Here is a 15,868-nt window from a genome sequence, read left to right as displayed (position 1 = left end):
GCATGACTCTCTCTTGGCCGTCTAAATGTACACTTAACTATCCACAGACTCTCCACTTAAGGGATGTCTGAATCAATTCCCTTCTTCAGAAGAAGACAAAAGTCTAAAGGACCTGACCAAACCAAACATCCACAAAGCATTATATATTCTGGGCAGTCTCATGTGTGTCTTCTTAAACCCATCATTCTCATACATTTTTATTTATGTTTTGAGTAATACTGTTCTAGAATACAGAATCGAATTGAGAAAGCACATTTCTTTTCCTTCCTTTAAATTTTTTTTATTTCTACATTCTTTCTAAACACCCAGGAAGAAACATAGAATGATGTTAATTGACGATAATCTCTGACTAAATTATTTGCTTTCCACATTGAAATATTTGAATAATTTCCCCAAATGTTTTATTTTTGCTTTGGACTTTCCCTTTCTTATACAGAGAGTTATGTATTCATAGGTAAGTGAGATGTTATTTAAAATTTTCTCTTATTTCAATTCGGTTATTGCCTCCCAGGCTTCTGCTTTTAATTGGAGAGTAGCTGAGGAAATTTTAAAAAGCTCTGCACTTCTCTCTTTTCTTGAAAATAAAATGAAGAAAGAATAACTGGTCACATTTATGTAGACTAATAGTTTGCTGGCATGATACACAAAGTTAAAGACATACTTTAATTGTTTTGTGGAAAGTCCCAACCATTTAGTAAGTATAAAAAGAAAAGGAAAAAAAAAATGTGTGCTGGTGCAGTCTGCTGGACTTTCCTTGGTGTTCTGTGTGGCGGTAGCATTGGTGTTCGATGTAGGGTAGCATAATGCCCTACATTGGCCATCCAGACAGTGGAATGACTGGAGCAGTTTCAGAGGTCAGTTGAAAAATAGAGCCTCATCCTTGCTTGTCCAGCTTCATGTCCACTGATGCAGTTGATCTCTTTTCTGCTCATTATTCTAACGAACTATGTCTTCCTGAAAACCGAGTTGGACAGTTTCCTCTTTAAAGGTAGTTCAGCGACAGATAATAGTTTGATTAATAATAGGACTTTGAATATACTTACTCAAAGAAGAACGGAACTCATATGCTTACCTCGAGCAGACTTCTTAGAGGCATTGGGTCAGCCTTCATTGAAATTTCTCAGTGAAATTTATCTTAAGATAAATACTAGATGAAATTTTATTAACAAAATGCTGACTGTCTAATATAATATGAAAATCTTAAAATTTTATAGTTATAGCAAAGGGATGATTGCAGGGTTTTCCTTTCTTCTGTGGCCTTGCCTAATTTTAATCGAGTTTGGCATGACTTGAGGGTCACTCCAGAATTATTCCAGGATGCTTATTTATTATTCAAAGCCTCCATCTTTGTTTTTAAAAAAGAAAATTGTGTGAAATCCTTTGGCCTATCAAATGTTTTTACCAGCCTAGGGAACTGTGGTATGACCCCTTCACATTTACTAATAATATCATGCCCCTTTTCTCTGGCATAGAAACAACTTATTCTCACTTAATTTTTACCTTTACATTCTTTGAAACATAGCAGCACAGCCGTCCACATCAAGTAAAGAGTTGCCTCTTTTAAACTCATTCTAGTGACAAATAGAACAAATGCTCCTAGGAAATGAATTAAGTTGTCTTTGGGAGAATGCCTTATTTCTTAGGGACCTGGTCCTTATTTTGGGCCCTGGGTCTGAAATGATTTTTTTATACCGGTACCATGTTACCTAGTCGGTTTCCCAAACCATTTGTTTTCCAGTTGATTGTCCAGTAAATTTAAAATTTGCAAAAATAGGAGTGGATTTGAGCAAATGTCTAAAGAATCAGGAGAGAGAGAAGCAAGACCGTGAATGTGAGTGGTTGTGGGTGGAAGCGAGGGTGGGAATGGTACAGACTTCTGCCTCTGCCTGCTTTAAAAAGTTTGGTCGGTGAAGGAATTTTGAAGGCGTGGCTTCTGGGAGCAGATCACAGCATGGGACTGGAGTTNTTTGGATTTGCATCTTCCAATTCTTCACATTACAGCTTTTTTCAAAGGGCTTGGGAAACTTTGTGGTGGGGGTTTTATTTTACAACCCAGGCTTTGTCGATAGTAAGCATATTTTATATACAAAAGGAAGTTGTAAATATGTTCACTAGTATTTAAGTGTCTTTCATCCCAAAGCCATGTGTGTGAAATTAAGGCAAAGATGGGTGAATGGGTGAAGTCTTCCATTTAGGGAAGTCCAGTATTGGGGTTTTTGCTGCACCTGAGAGGATGACTTTATTATATCTTTTTGGACATGATTTTTAACCACGAGAATGTAGAGATGACTGCCCTAGGCTTGAAGAGAGCTACTGCTCCCATCTGCACACAGCATGCCAAGGCCCCCAGGGAGTGGGTGATTAAGAAAACACGAGAGAGGTGTGGACATGTAGCCATTCCACATGGCATCAGCGTTTTCAGAGCTGGGGCTATTTCCCGAACCATAGTTTGTCTCCGCACATGGCTGGCTCTGTGTTCTTGCCACAGTGGCTTCCTTAATAAAAATGCTACTGCTACTCTGGATGAGTCTTCAGTCGGTTAAATAATGAATGGCTATGGCTGCTAAAGAACTAAGGGACTTTGATATTTTACCCCCCTCAAGGAGAATTTTTTTTTTAAGTCTATAACTTGATTTAGTAACTGGCCTTTTTCCGCTACTGACTGATGTTTTCTTTCCCCCTAGTGAACTGGAAAACAAATTGTTTGAGAAATTGACTAGGTAACATTTGACGGGTATTGTTGTCAAATGGGATCTGACATTTGTATAGGGATCTCTGGGTGTGTCTTAGCCATAAAGAGTTTATATGAGAAATAAGACATTCTATTTCTGTTGCCGTTTGTCTCCCCTCTGAATTTATTAGTGGAAAAGTTAATTAAGTAAACAAACAACTATGTAACACCTGCTATGTAGAGTGTTTTGTTTGGTGTTGACTAGGATAGAAATATCAAAAAACAAATGCCACTTGTACTCAAGTTGTTTTCCTAGAGAGGGAGATAAGACATAATTAATTAAAAATTGCCATAATGAATGACCAAATTTAATAAAACCTTTTGTGGAAATACAAGTAAAATGCACTGTGGTGTCTGTAGAGGGGGAATGAAATCCGTGGCATCATTGGAACTGTGGGCATCAAAAGATCCATCTGTCCGTCCATCCACCTATCCACCCACTAAAGGAGTAGCTTTGGTTCTTCAAGTAACCAAAGTAATTCATATTTATTGTATAAAATCTGGACGCCCAGATCAAAGTAAAAATCACTAAGTTCACACCAGAATACTTAATCCCCACCACTCAGAGGTAACTACCTTGTTAGCATTTTTACTTTCTATTTGTGAAAATTTTAAAACATACAGAAAAGTAGAGAGAATAGCGTAATGAGCGCCGATGTACCCATCATCTAGCTTTAACAATTATATACATTTTGCCATTCATGTTAACATCTATCTTCTTCCTGCTCTTGGGTTTTGTTTTATTGCTTTGCTTTGTGTTTTGAGTTTTAAAGCACACCTTAGATATTATACCATATTACCTTTAAGTGCTTAAGTAAATATTTTTAATAGATAATCACTTTTAAAAAGTCGCAATGTCGGTATCGTTAACAAAATTAACCATTATTCTGATTTAATATTACATACTAGCTAGTTCTGTAATCCCCAGTTCGTATTCACTTTCTTCCATTGTCCGTTGGACTCAGGGTCTGAGCAGGATAGCACATTGCCTTTGTCTCTTGTAGGTCTTTCTTAATATGTAACATTTTCCCTTCTCCCTCTTTTGTCATGTAATTTATTATTGAAGAAACTAAGTCATTTGGTTTTTTTTATACTCTGGTTTCTCTTCAGATCGCATAAATCTTTCGCCTTTTACTAAGTCATTTGTTTTTTTAGAACTGCTATCATCTTAATTTTCTTTAATTTTTATTCTTCTGTGTGACCATGTATACATTTCCGGGTTTTTTAAATTTGTTTTTTAATGTTTTATTTATTCCTGAGAGAGAGAAAGAGACAGCGTGAGCAGGGGAGGAAAGAGAGGGAGATACAGAATCTGAAACAGGCACCAGGCTCTGAGCTGTCAGCACAGAGTTCGATGCGGGGCTCAAACCCACGAACCGTGAGATCATGACCTGAGCCGAAGTCGGAGGGTTAACCGACTGAGCCACCCAGGCGCCCCTACATTTTCGTTTTAAAAGCAAAATTGGAGGGGTGCCTGGGTGACTTAGTCGGTTAAGCCTCCAACTTCAGCTCAGGTCATGATCTCGCCATTCGTGAGTTCCAGCCCTACACCAGGCTCTGCACAGACAGCTGGGTGCCAGGAGCCTGCTTCGGATTCTGTGTCTTCTCTCTCTGCCCCTCACCGCTCATGCTCTCTGTCTCTCTCTCTCTCTCAAAAATAAACATTAAAAAAAAAAAAAATAAAAGCAAAATTGGAATCATGTGCATGCTGTTTTATAAGTTGTTTTTATACTTAGTGCTATAAGGAGGATGTGTTCCTATTATTTACTCTTCTACAATTTATTTTCTGTTAAATCAGGGCATTATAGTAACTAAAAATGAGAAAGATACATTTGATTATATTTAAACCTTACATTAATTATAGGTATTACAAGAACAGATTCCTTATTGCTTCTCTCCCTCCCTCCTTTCCTTCCTTCTTCCCTTGTTGTCTTTTCCATTCCAGCAGCTGGCTGTTACTGGTAGATAGAACATCAGTGATGCAGTTCTGGAATTGAGAGTGTGTATTATTTTCTGTGAGTCAGGAAGAGTGAGGCCGATGGTGCTCTGACAGTGTTAAAAATGGAGGAGTTAAATGGTGCCCCCCAGGTCCTGACTTTTTGGAGAGTCTCACTCCAAGAAAGAGACCCTTATTATTGTTACCAGAAGCTGATCTTTATTAAAAAGTTAAGTTTGGGGGAAAAAAAGAAAGAAAAGAGAAAGAAGAGGGCCGCCAGAGTGGCTCTGTCAGTCAAACGTCTGACTCTTGATGTCAGTTCTCTCTTTTCCTAAAAAAGAAAAAAAAAAAGTTAAGTTTGCATTCTCACAAACATCGACCCCACTGGTGGGAAAGGACTCTAAGTGGTTAAAAGGGAGCATGCCAGGGCCCCTGGGTGGCCCAGCCAACACTTGATTTCAGGTCGGGTCGTGGTCTCTCGGCGCCTGAGATTGAGCCCCGTGTGGGGGCTCTGTGCTCCCAGCATGGAACCGCTCAGGACTCTCTCTCCCCCTCTTTCCTCTTCCCCTCCCCTGCTCTCACGTGTATGCTCTCTCTCTCAAATAAATCAACTTAAGAAAAATTATAAAAGGGAACATGCCTATTTTGGTTGAGAGATGTTACTGTCTTAACTTTTTTTTTTAACATTTCTATGTTAGGCCCTCTTTAGTTACTGTCAAGTTTTCAGCCTGGGAAAAGAATGCGTGTGCAGACTCAACGCCCGTCGTCATGAATCCCCCCAGCTGAAGCCTCATGTGGCCATGCACTAAGTCAGCAGGATCTTCTGCTCTTTGTCAGAGAAAACCCCAGCTTCATTTGTGATGTTCTGGTTACTCCTGGTAGTTTAGCTTTTACACTTGACTAGATTTTGATTTAACAGCGGTTACTGAAATACTATCTGTATTTCACCTTTTTTGTTTTTAAGATTTCATTTTTAAGTAATCTCTACAGCCAACATGGGGCTTGAACTCACAACCCTGAAATGGGACAGTGTAGGAGCGAAATCTGAACGACTGACTTGTAGTTTACAAATAGGTAGACCTTATTAACTTCCAGTATTTGACTTTGAGATATTTTTTTAAAGACTAGTTTTACTTATGGGCTATATTTTGCTACCAGATGTGAATTTATTTATACATAGAGAATTCTGCAATTAAATAATTAGCAAGTACGTTATTATAATGACCACTGAGCTCTTGTGTAAAAATAACACCCAGTTTTAGAATCCATGCACTGGAGGCAAAGCTGGGTGTGGGCTTGTATGAAGAGCCACTGAGGTCTGGAAGGGCCTCTTTGGTGAATGCTCATCTCTGTTCTGATGGCTGAGGAATGTGCTGTGTATTCTGTGTAACCCCTGCCACGTTAGGGACACCACACGCCGAAGGGTTATAAGTAAATGAGGGCTTCCGCTCACTGGGGCAGGGATAGGCACACACTGCCTTGTCGTTTGGTTTCCCTGAAAGAACGTTCTTCACAATAAAGAGTGGTATATGCCTTTTTCCTTTCTTCTGAATGGTTGTCTGGCATGTCAGGTGAGACAGGTATGGTTCCTCATTGCTTAGTCTCCTAAGAAAAGAATGTCATCATTGTTAGATCAGCTGATTATGTGCTGCAGCTCTGGTTTTTGAAGTTGTCAGGTCTTAAAATGCTACCTTTTTCTCCACAACAGTTATCATGCAGTATTCCTTTTAATTTCCAGACCCTTTAACTGAGGCCTGCTGGGGATCCTGAGCCTTGCACTCTTCATCTGTCAAATGGGTCCATTCAGCCATGTGCCTCTCAGGGCTGCAGGAGCGCCAGGTGCCCATGCTGTGTGCCTCATAGGAAGGAGGCTCTTGGCTGCACGGGCCACAGAAGCCTTGTGGCCCCACCTTCTCCCGTACCAGCTGAGGAAACTGAGACTACAGCTTCTCTCCATTCCGTTTGTCCTAATGACTAAAATAACGTTTGCCACACAGAGAGGGAGCTTTTACGCACGTCTTTTATTTGCCTGGAATTTCCCTTTCTTGCCACCTGTCAGCCACCTTTCCCTCCTTTGAGACACGTTCAAGTTCATTTCCTCAGGAAGGCATTCCTGGCCAATCCTACAGATGGATATGATTTCATATCCTTTCCTATCCACTGAAGTACATGTTTCTCTGTGGAAATTTGAATTTATTTGTTTCTTGGAAAACTCTTCTCTTGCCTCTATGTTATTTGTAAAAGAAATTATACCATAAAAATGCTGGTTATTTAGGGAAAAGAACTTTAGAAGAAAACCATATTTATTAGTGGCACAATGTTATTCCTGTGTATTGAAAGGGAAAATTTCAACTGACAGAGAGGTGAACTCTCAGCATTAGCTCCTAAATCAGATTTTAAGCCATAGGTCAAGGTTGAGGATTACATCAAATAAATTAGAACAAAACTTTCCACTGATAATTCGCATATCTTTGCATATGGATGAATACACCCATAACTTTCCTCAGTGTTCTTTTTTCCATGCTATGAAAAGTGGTAAACAAAATAAAAATATCAAGTAGCAGAATATGTTTTTAAAGATAACTCACAGAAGTTCTATGTAGATTGACTAGTACATAAAAGATCTATGAAAGCCAGGTTTGAAGCTTGTATAATCCTAAACATGAATGAATGGGCAATTGAACTAAGGTTTCACTGTACAGCATTCACATTTTAATTTAATTTCAGCACAGAGATCAATAAATCCTTTACCCTCAAATGTTTTCATTTGAGAACACTTACGTGCGCCTTCAGTTTGTTGTCAGATATTAGTGGTTTTGTGTGTGTGTGTGTGTGTGTGTCAGGCCACTCTGGAAATAGGAAGGAAGTGTTACAGGTAGCTCCTTCCCCCGGTACATGCAGACAAACGCATGTGTGTTTGTATGAAAGGACTCCAAGGTCTTTGTTTATATTTGGGATGTGAAGGAAAAGACATATAATAGAATTTTAGACCTGGAAGGAGCCGTAGCTGCCATCTGTTCCATTTATAAATAGAACATGGGCGTTCACAGAGATCAAAAGTTTTGCCCAAGTTCTGTTACTTTGTGGTGTGGGTCCTAGGCTCAGAGCTGAGTTTGGGGAGATGGGATGGTGGTTGGTGCTTTGGGGAGAAACTCAGGAGTATTTCTTTGCCTGTTCAGATACCTCGGTATTTCCTACATCATTTTTCTTTTGTGTTTTGAACACTGGGAAAATTAGGTATTGGTAGGGTTTGTGGCTAGCATTTTTTCTTTGGACATTCTTAAGCATGCTACCCACCATTTTTTTTCCCCAGAAGACATCATAGAAAACAAAAACTTTGGGGCGCCTGAGTGGCTCAGTCACTGTTAGTTAAGTGTCTGACTTAGGCTTAGGTCATGATCTCATGGTTTGTGGGTTCAAGCCCCGTGTCCGGCTCTGTGCTGACAGCTCAGAGCCCGGAGCCTGCTTCGGATTCTGTGTCCCCCTCTCTCTCTGCCCCTCCCCCATTCATGCTCTGTTTCTCTCTGTTTCAATAATAAGTAAACATAAAAAAAATTTTTTTAAATGAAAACTTTGTCTAAATTGGAGTTTTATCATTTTCTTATATTGCAAAATAAGGCATTGTTCCTTGAAAAGCGTTTTAATAAATTTTATGTAAAACACTTTTGGAAAATGCAAGGCAGTGTCACACTTTCACCTTTGCCGGCGTTGGCCTTTGTTATTCCGAATATTTACATAAGGGCTGTGTTGTATTCATCTTTATAGTCCCTACAGCTCCTAGCACAGACCTCTCTGCCTCCTTCTGTTTTCCCCTCTAGATCCTCAGTGAGCATTGCTTCACCTTTCTCTGCCCCCTTCTTTTTTCTTCTCTGTCATTATGAACCAGGGACCAAGGGAAACCCCTAGCCTTCCAGGGGTTTGGATATTTGAAATACAAAATGTCTTATTAATAAAAAATTGAATCACTGAACCAGAACATACTAATATTGACACTCATTTGTTGAACCCTTACCATGTGGCAAATATTCTCCTGATTCTTTGAGTACAGAGATAAGTTGACATGGCCCCTATCTTTAAGGGCCAAACATCTAGTAGGTAAAGCAGATGGGTACTTAGGTGTAATAATTCAAGTACTGGAAATGTTGAAGCCATGTTTCTATCCTTGATGTTTCTCATTAGCAGTATGAATGCCAAGGATGATGTAAGTTTAATCACAAAAAATTAGGGACTTAAAATTCTTTTAAATTTCATTTTATTTATTTTAGAGAGCGAGTGAGTGTGCAAGCTGGGGAGATGGGCAGAGAGAGAGAGTCCCAAGCAGGCTCCATGCTTAGCGTGGAGTGAGTGAGCCACCCAGGCGCCCCAATAATTGGGGTTTTTAAAATTAAACTTTATGTTAAATAGCTAATACATGCTCCCAGAATAAAATCCAAAAGGTTATACAATGAAACTAAACAGTGTGGATTTTATTCAGATTTTACCAGTTTTTCTACTAATGCCCTTTTTCTTTTCCAGGATCCAATCTAGAAATATCATTGCATTTAGTATGTATGGTTTTTGAAATTTATTTTTTAAACAGATCATGCATACTGCACTATGCTTTCTTTCTGTTCTCTTCCAGTTTATGGTTGTATTTTATTTTCCAGTCTTGTAATGATGGACTTTGTTCCTGATCCTTTCATATTAATAAGTGCTTCTGTGGCAGTCCTTGAACTTGAAAGTGTACAGGTTTATATAGAGGAATTTCCGGGTTAGAGAATATGTGTCTTCATGTCTGTGGTTAAGTATTGGCAAACTGCCCTCCACGGGCAAGTCTACATGCCCATCGGCACTGTGTGCCCTTGCCCTTCCTCTTGCCAGTAGTGTGTGATAAAGCCTTTTCATCCTTGCCAGTTTCATAGCAGAAAAGGGAATCTTTTTGCCGTTTTCCTTTGCATTTCTCTTGTTGTAGATGAGGTTGTACATACTGTCATATGTTTAAGAGCAGTTTTTCTTTCTGTGAATTGACTTTTGTGATCCTTTGTCAATTTATCTAATGAGATAAGTCCTTTATATAAGAAAATAAGCTATTCGACTTTGTGGTAGGAGCTCTTGATTTTTTCCACTGGGTGTGTGTTTTGTCATTTATGGTTAACTTGCAGTGTGTGAATATATTACATTTGGAAAATCAGATTTATTTATGTTTTACTTTATGAGACTTGGACTCATGTTCTTCTTAGGAAGGTTGTCTTATGCTCTCCAAGATAAAAAGTGTTTCCTGCTTTCTTTTCATTTTTTTGTTTCTTTTTTTAATGTTTGATTCATTGATCAATTTGAGATTTTTATTTTGGTGTGAGTTGGTATCCCATTCTCTTTTCCATATGGCTGTGTAGTGTGCCAAAATCATTATAGAGTAATTTGTTTTTTCTGCGCTGATTTTAAATGTCACATTTTATCTTACAAAGCTCTCCAAGGTATTTTTAGAATTTTTATTTTATCTTTTGATTTGGTGGTCTATTCATGGAACGACTTCACACTTTTAAAATTATTACGTATTTATAACACGTTTAACTAGGCAAGTATTAAACCTTGTCTCTTTTATTACTCTTCTTTTTCATAATTACTCTCATTATTTTTGCTCAACTTGTTTTTCCATATGAACTTTAGACTTAGATTCTGAATTTCTAAAAGAATATCCTCTGAATCAGTGGGATTGTGATCAATTTCTGTATTAATTTAGATTTTTTTTAAAGGCATTGATCCTCTGAGAATTTGTTTTGTATAGCTCACATATTTCTCTTCTGTTTTTTTGAAAGAGTTAATTTTCCTTTTCTTTTCGAAATTTACTTTTTATTTTGAGAGAGAAAGAGAGAGAAAGAGAAATCCCAAGTTGGCTCTGTGCCATGAGTGTGTAGCAGCCTGACATGAGGCTTGACCCCATGAACCATGAGATCATGACCTGAGCCAAAATCAAGAGTCGGATGCTTGGGGCACCTGGGTGGCTCAGTTGGTTAAGCATCTGACTTCAGCTCGGGTCATGATCTCACGGTTCGTGGGTTTGAGCCCTGCGTCGGGCTCTGTGCTGACATCTGGGAGTCTGGAGCCTGCTTCGGATTCTGTGTCTTCCTCTCTCTCTGCCCCTCCCTTGCTCACACTCAGTTTCTCTCTCAAAAATAAACATTTAAAAAAAAAAGAAAAAGAAAGAAAAAAAAAAGAGTCGGATGCTTAACTGAGCCATGCAGGTGCCCTGAAAGATTTAATTTTAAAGAGACTTATCACTGATAATATGAAGAGCAGTTATTCATAATCTTACCTTCTATCCCAGTAAAGTTTACTGTTTCTATATCTTACCTTCCATTTCCCCTCTGCTTTTGGCGTTGCTGAGTCATGTTTGGGGGTCTTTGTTTTATAGTCTGTTATTAGCACACTGCTGTGTATCCAATAAGTAAATATTTAAAGATTCATCCATTTTGCTGTGGGATCTTGAGTAGAATGTGGTTTGGGAGTATCTATGAAGATTTAGCATGTATGCTTGTGTATAGCTTGTTTTTATAATCCTGCAGATGCATTACTCAGCATGTGCATCCTGTCAGTGAGGCAAGGACTCCAAGGGCAGTGGTAATCTGATACCCTCATCATCTCCTTTCCTTTCAGACATTAGATTCTGTTGAAGATGTAAAATCCTGCAGAACGGGTTCATAGCCCATGCTGAGCACTTTTGATTCTCTCCCTTATTTTCTTAGTTAAAAAAATCTCAACATAGTAATCCTTTAGATAAACATGTTAAAATCAGCTAAATATTCTTTTCCCTCTGAAACTGCTTAAATCTTCACTTACATCTTCCCCCAATTTTGATCATTCGCCCCTTTCCCTGTTGAAAATCATGAGATAGGATTTTCATGTCATATAAGCCCATCACCGTCATGAGCCATGACTGCAGTGCCCTTGGTGAGAGTGTCAGTTCCCTGTGTGTGGCCTTCCTCCTCCTGTTCCCACGCCTGCCTGCTCAGCCCAAGAACGGAATCCTGCTCTTCACAAAGATAAGGTGGTCTCCACCTACTTCAGCACCCTTTTATCAGCTCTTCATTCCTTGTGGGAGTGCAGCCTCTTCATTCCTGTCCTGGATCCCTAATCTATACCTCCTTATCTTTGAAATCTTTATTTTAGATTCCAGAGGATTCCTTCATTCAGCAAAGGTTTATGCATAGTATGGTGGGGGGAACATGATTGCTTTCATACCCAGTAGACCCGAACCAAGATTGCATCAGAAAGCAGGAGATTGTTTTGTGCAGAGCCCTAGGAAAACAGCCCTGCATTGTCTCAGCACCAGCTGGAAAGGAGAAAGGAGAGAACCATGTGGTAACCTGGGAATTAAGGGCAGCAGGGAGGTAGAGGGGGATGCTGGAGGCCCACTGGAAGGGTGCCTGGGGTTGGGGTCACACTCCCACGTGCTTCCTTCTGCAGCCTGCCTGCCTCCTGTTGGGGCCAGTTGGAAAGCCGTGGGCTGGTTACTATGGGAATTGATGGGTGCTGCTGGCAGCGAGAGAAGCAGAGTGCTTGGAATTGATCCCAAAATCCTAGGAGAGCAGGGTTTTCCTCCCTCTGGCTTCCCTGCTTACTGATCTTGGATGAACGAGGTTCATTTTAGCTCAGGGAGAGTGTTTCCAGTAGCACGCCTGCCTCTGGCATCCTAAAGAGAGGTCAGGGGCTCCTCTCCCAGGAGGACCTCGTAGAGGGCAGGGCAATACAAAGGATAGCTAGTTTGCCCCACTGCGAATTTCTGTTTCCACGGTTGGCTCCGCATGCTTCAGTGAGCTCAGAATGAAATTCCAGCTTCTGTTTCTTTTTACACTGTCAGGGAATGTGCCACGGCCAAGGAGAGGGGAAGTCAATATTTAATTCCGGAGTCACAACTTTCTCCCTTCTTCACTGCCATTACCCCTCACCAAAAAGGTGGGGTAGGGAGCATTGGGTATGTGTTCTGGGTTTGCCGATTCTGAAATGTCAGAGATAGAAGGCAGACGTTTTAATAAAGTGATACCCACATCGGAAAATAACGGGTTCAAAATATATTTTATAAGTCATCTTTCATTAATTTGATTAATCATTAATTTTTAAAAGCTCTAACCGTTGTGCGTGCTAGTTTATTTTTGAACTGCTCATGAATATGGAATATAAAGCATTGATTCTTTTTCCCCTAAGAAAACTATTTGGCTTGAGGAGAGAATATTAAAGTATCATGAACATTAGAAAGTTTAAAAGGACAGAAAGAGCTGCCTTCCCCACCAACATTTTTGTTTTAGTTAAGTGTTTTCTGTCGTTTCTGATTCTTTTACCACTAATGAAAACCTTATTCAGGGGAAAGATTTGATTTTGGGAGATTCTGTGGAATTCCTCCTATAGATGTAAAAGGGCTGGGTGTCTAGTTCTATTTAGACCCCAACTTTTGGGGTCTTAGAGTCACCTGGGAGAGCAGTCATGCGATGTTGAATTGCCTTGTGGTTCAGAGAATTTTTCTCTAGAAGCCTGAATGCTCCTTTCTAATCCATTTCATTTCCCTTTTCTGTGGTAGGAGGAGGGGCTGGGAAGGAAAGCCAGTCACACACAGGCCTTACCCTCCTGGACCTTCTGATCTGGGAGGTAAGGTGATTANTGAAATCAAGAGTTGGATGCTTAGCCAGCTGAGCCACCCAGGTGCCTCTGGTTACATTTTTAATTAGGACTCCTTTCTGCTGGTTCTAGACGTTTTGTTAGAGATAAAGATTTTAAAATACTTTCTGATATGTTGCTTCAAAATGTTAATAACACTTTAAAATTCTTTTAAGATAAAATAACCAAATAGAATAGAACTAACTAAAAGTATAAAATCTTGTAGGCTAATTTAAAATATACAGAATTGTATTACTGGCATCCTCTCCCAGTCTCTTTAGAAAGGGTCACTACTCTAAATTAATATATCTCCTTTCTAGCCAAGATTTCATTTTACTTGACTCAAAGCCCACACAGTATAGATGTAAGAACAAGGATTGCCAAAGCACAGAACAGTAATAAGGTTTTTTTGTTCCTGGCAACTTGGAATTAATTTCTGTAATTCTAGTAATTAATTATGGAAAAAATTTTATTTTGTTAACATTTAATGGAAAGTTGAAATAAATGTGTATAAATATTAAATATGATTTATTTTCTGAGAGATTGCAAAATAGGAGGAAAAGCTGATGATTTGAAGATTTGATCGTCCTAATAGAGCCTTTGTTTCTGTGACTCCTTACATTTTCTTCTAGATAATCTAGCATTATAATGTGGCATGCTTCACACTGAGGTGATTGGTGGAGTATCCTGTGGAAACTTCTGGGCATCATTCATTTGGGAGCCAGTTTATAGTAATGTGTGGGGAGATAAATTTTGTGCTTCTAGGTCTTAGGTTTAAAAAGTTATGAGATTTGGGGGCACGTGGGTGGCTCAGTCAGTTAAGCGTCCAACTTTGGGTCAGGTCATGATCTCATGGTTTGTGGGTTCGAGCCCCACGTCGGGCTCTGTGCTGACAGCTAGCTCAGAGCTTGCCTGCTTTGGATTCTGTGTCTCCCTCTCTCCCTCTGCCCCTCCTTTACTCTCTCTCTCTCTCTCAAAATAAATAAATAAAATAAAATATTTTTTAAAAAGTCCTGAGGTTTGGTTTTTATACTGTAAGAGATTTCACAGTGGTCATTCTGTCTCTGGAAAATATTTAGACTTCTTTACATGTTGCAGCCCAATATTTAGTTTTAGGAGACAATTGATGGATTATACATAAAGCCTTAGTGGTATTCTGGGTACTGTCTACTATTTTTAATATATTTTATAAGGAAGTTATCTTTTAGGCTAATCAGTATATCAGTTTTGAAAACTGTTGAAATTTAATCACTGATAAAGAATTTTACCTTTCTATACTTGTAGCTCCTTGTATTCCTTCCTAATGAGCTTTTGAATGAGTAAAAATGACCTTGGTTTTCAAACAGAACCGCATGCCAAATTGAAGTAGAGAATGTTGTCGGTATTTAATATAGTTGAGGTGATTTATGCAACAAGACCCTTGGGAAACCAACAAATATATTTGCAGGTGCCCTTCCTTGACACTCTCTGTGAAGACTCATGATTTTTCTTTTTAAGTTTGTTTGTTTGTTTGTTTTTAAGTAATCACATCCCACTTGGGGCTTGAACCACTAATTCTGAGATCAAGAGTCTCCTGCTCTTCCAACTGAGCCAGCCAGGTGCCCCTTGATGGTTACAAGCTTGGTTATGTTAATCAGGTTAAGTAGAATGATTTCCATGTAGAATTTAGATTTTTAAGACCAAACAACTCAAACTCTTAGATGGCACATCTGTATATCTATAGTTAGACTTGCAGCAACCCCTGTCTTAGAAAGGAAGGGGGTCAGGAGGGACAACTTCCATGCAGTGGTGCATGGGATGCACCCAGTTATGACTCATCTTGTCCTCCTGGTCCCCCTTCTCCCAGCATGTGAGCTTTGGGAGTCCATCTCTTGGCACCTGGCTTAGGTGGGAGGGAGAAGAAGAGCCTAGAGTTACCGTTTTTATCTCTTAGACCCACAGGAGATAAATAACATATGAAATCCAGACAGTCTTGGACACGTTTTTCTTTGGTTATCAGTTCCTGTCCAGGCAATCCTATTATAGTCATTAAAACAAAACAGAACAAGACATTCTTGAAGGTTAGATGTCAGTGGTGTTAACAGAGTTCTGTTTTTTTGTGTGTGTTCAGATACTCTGAACTGAGGCTCTAGTTTCTGGCTATACTTAGCAGGTGCATTAGGGACACAGCCAGGTCAATTCATGTTTCTGAAAGTAATATCCATGGCCTCCTGTTGGGTGCCCAGAGCCTTTACAAATAGTTGGAAGCTACAGCCCTTTCCAGCCCTCTGTGGACACAAAGAATGACTTCATTTACTTTAGTGGGACCAGTATAAAATTCCCAGTCAAATTAGCATTTACTCTGAAAAAACAGAAGAATGCCATTTAATACTTTTCTTTGGGATTGTAGGGGAATGTTCTGAAATCAGAGCAACTTCGGAAGACATAAGTTTAAAAAATTCCCAGACTCTTCTGATTTGTAGTTCTTAGAATAGGGAAAGAATATGCCCCAAGCTTCTCAGTGCCTGAGACAATTTCCCATCCGCTCTTCCCAGGTTGATACTTCTTTTACTCATCGTGGGAGATTAGGAGAT

At 39.4% G+C, this 15,868-nt stretch overlaps 1 protein-coding gene and 1 long non-coding RNA gene across 5 annotated transcripts in view; one reads left to right on the top strand and one right to left on the bottom strand.

Moving 5' to 3' along the window:
* The window catches only part of SIPA1L1 (signal induced proliferation associated 1 like 1), a 354,681-nt gene that overhangs the window by 74,264 nt on the left and 264,549 nt on the right, over positions 1 to 15,868 (top strand). The window lies entirely within an intron of this gene.
* The window catches only part of LOC144220549 (uncharacterized), a 16,936-nt gene continuing 13,536 nt past the window's right edge, over positions 12,469 to 15,868 (bottom strand). The window contains exon 2 of the long non-coding RNA XR_013331775.1: positions 12,469 to 12,642. This is a non-coding gene — a long non-coding RNA (uncharacterized LOC144220549). The remainder of the gene's footprint in view (positions 12,643 to 15,868) is intronic.

Source organism: Crocuta crocuta, unplaced genomic scaffold, assembly GCF_008692635.1.
Source record: "Crocuta crocuta isolate KB4526 unplaced genomic scaffold, BGI_CrCroc_1.0 scaffold186, whole genome shotgun sequence".
Lineage (NCBI taxonomy): Eukaryota > Metazoa > Chordata > Mammalia > Carnivora > Hyaenidae > Crocuta > Crocuta crocuta.
The sequence above is the reverse complement of the archived record's forward strand: the minus strand, read 5'-3'. Positions and strand labels throughout refer to the sequence as shown.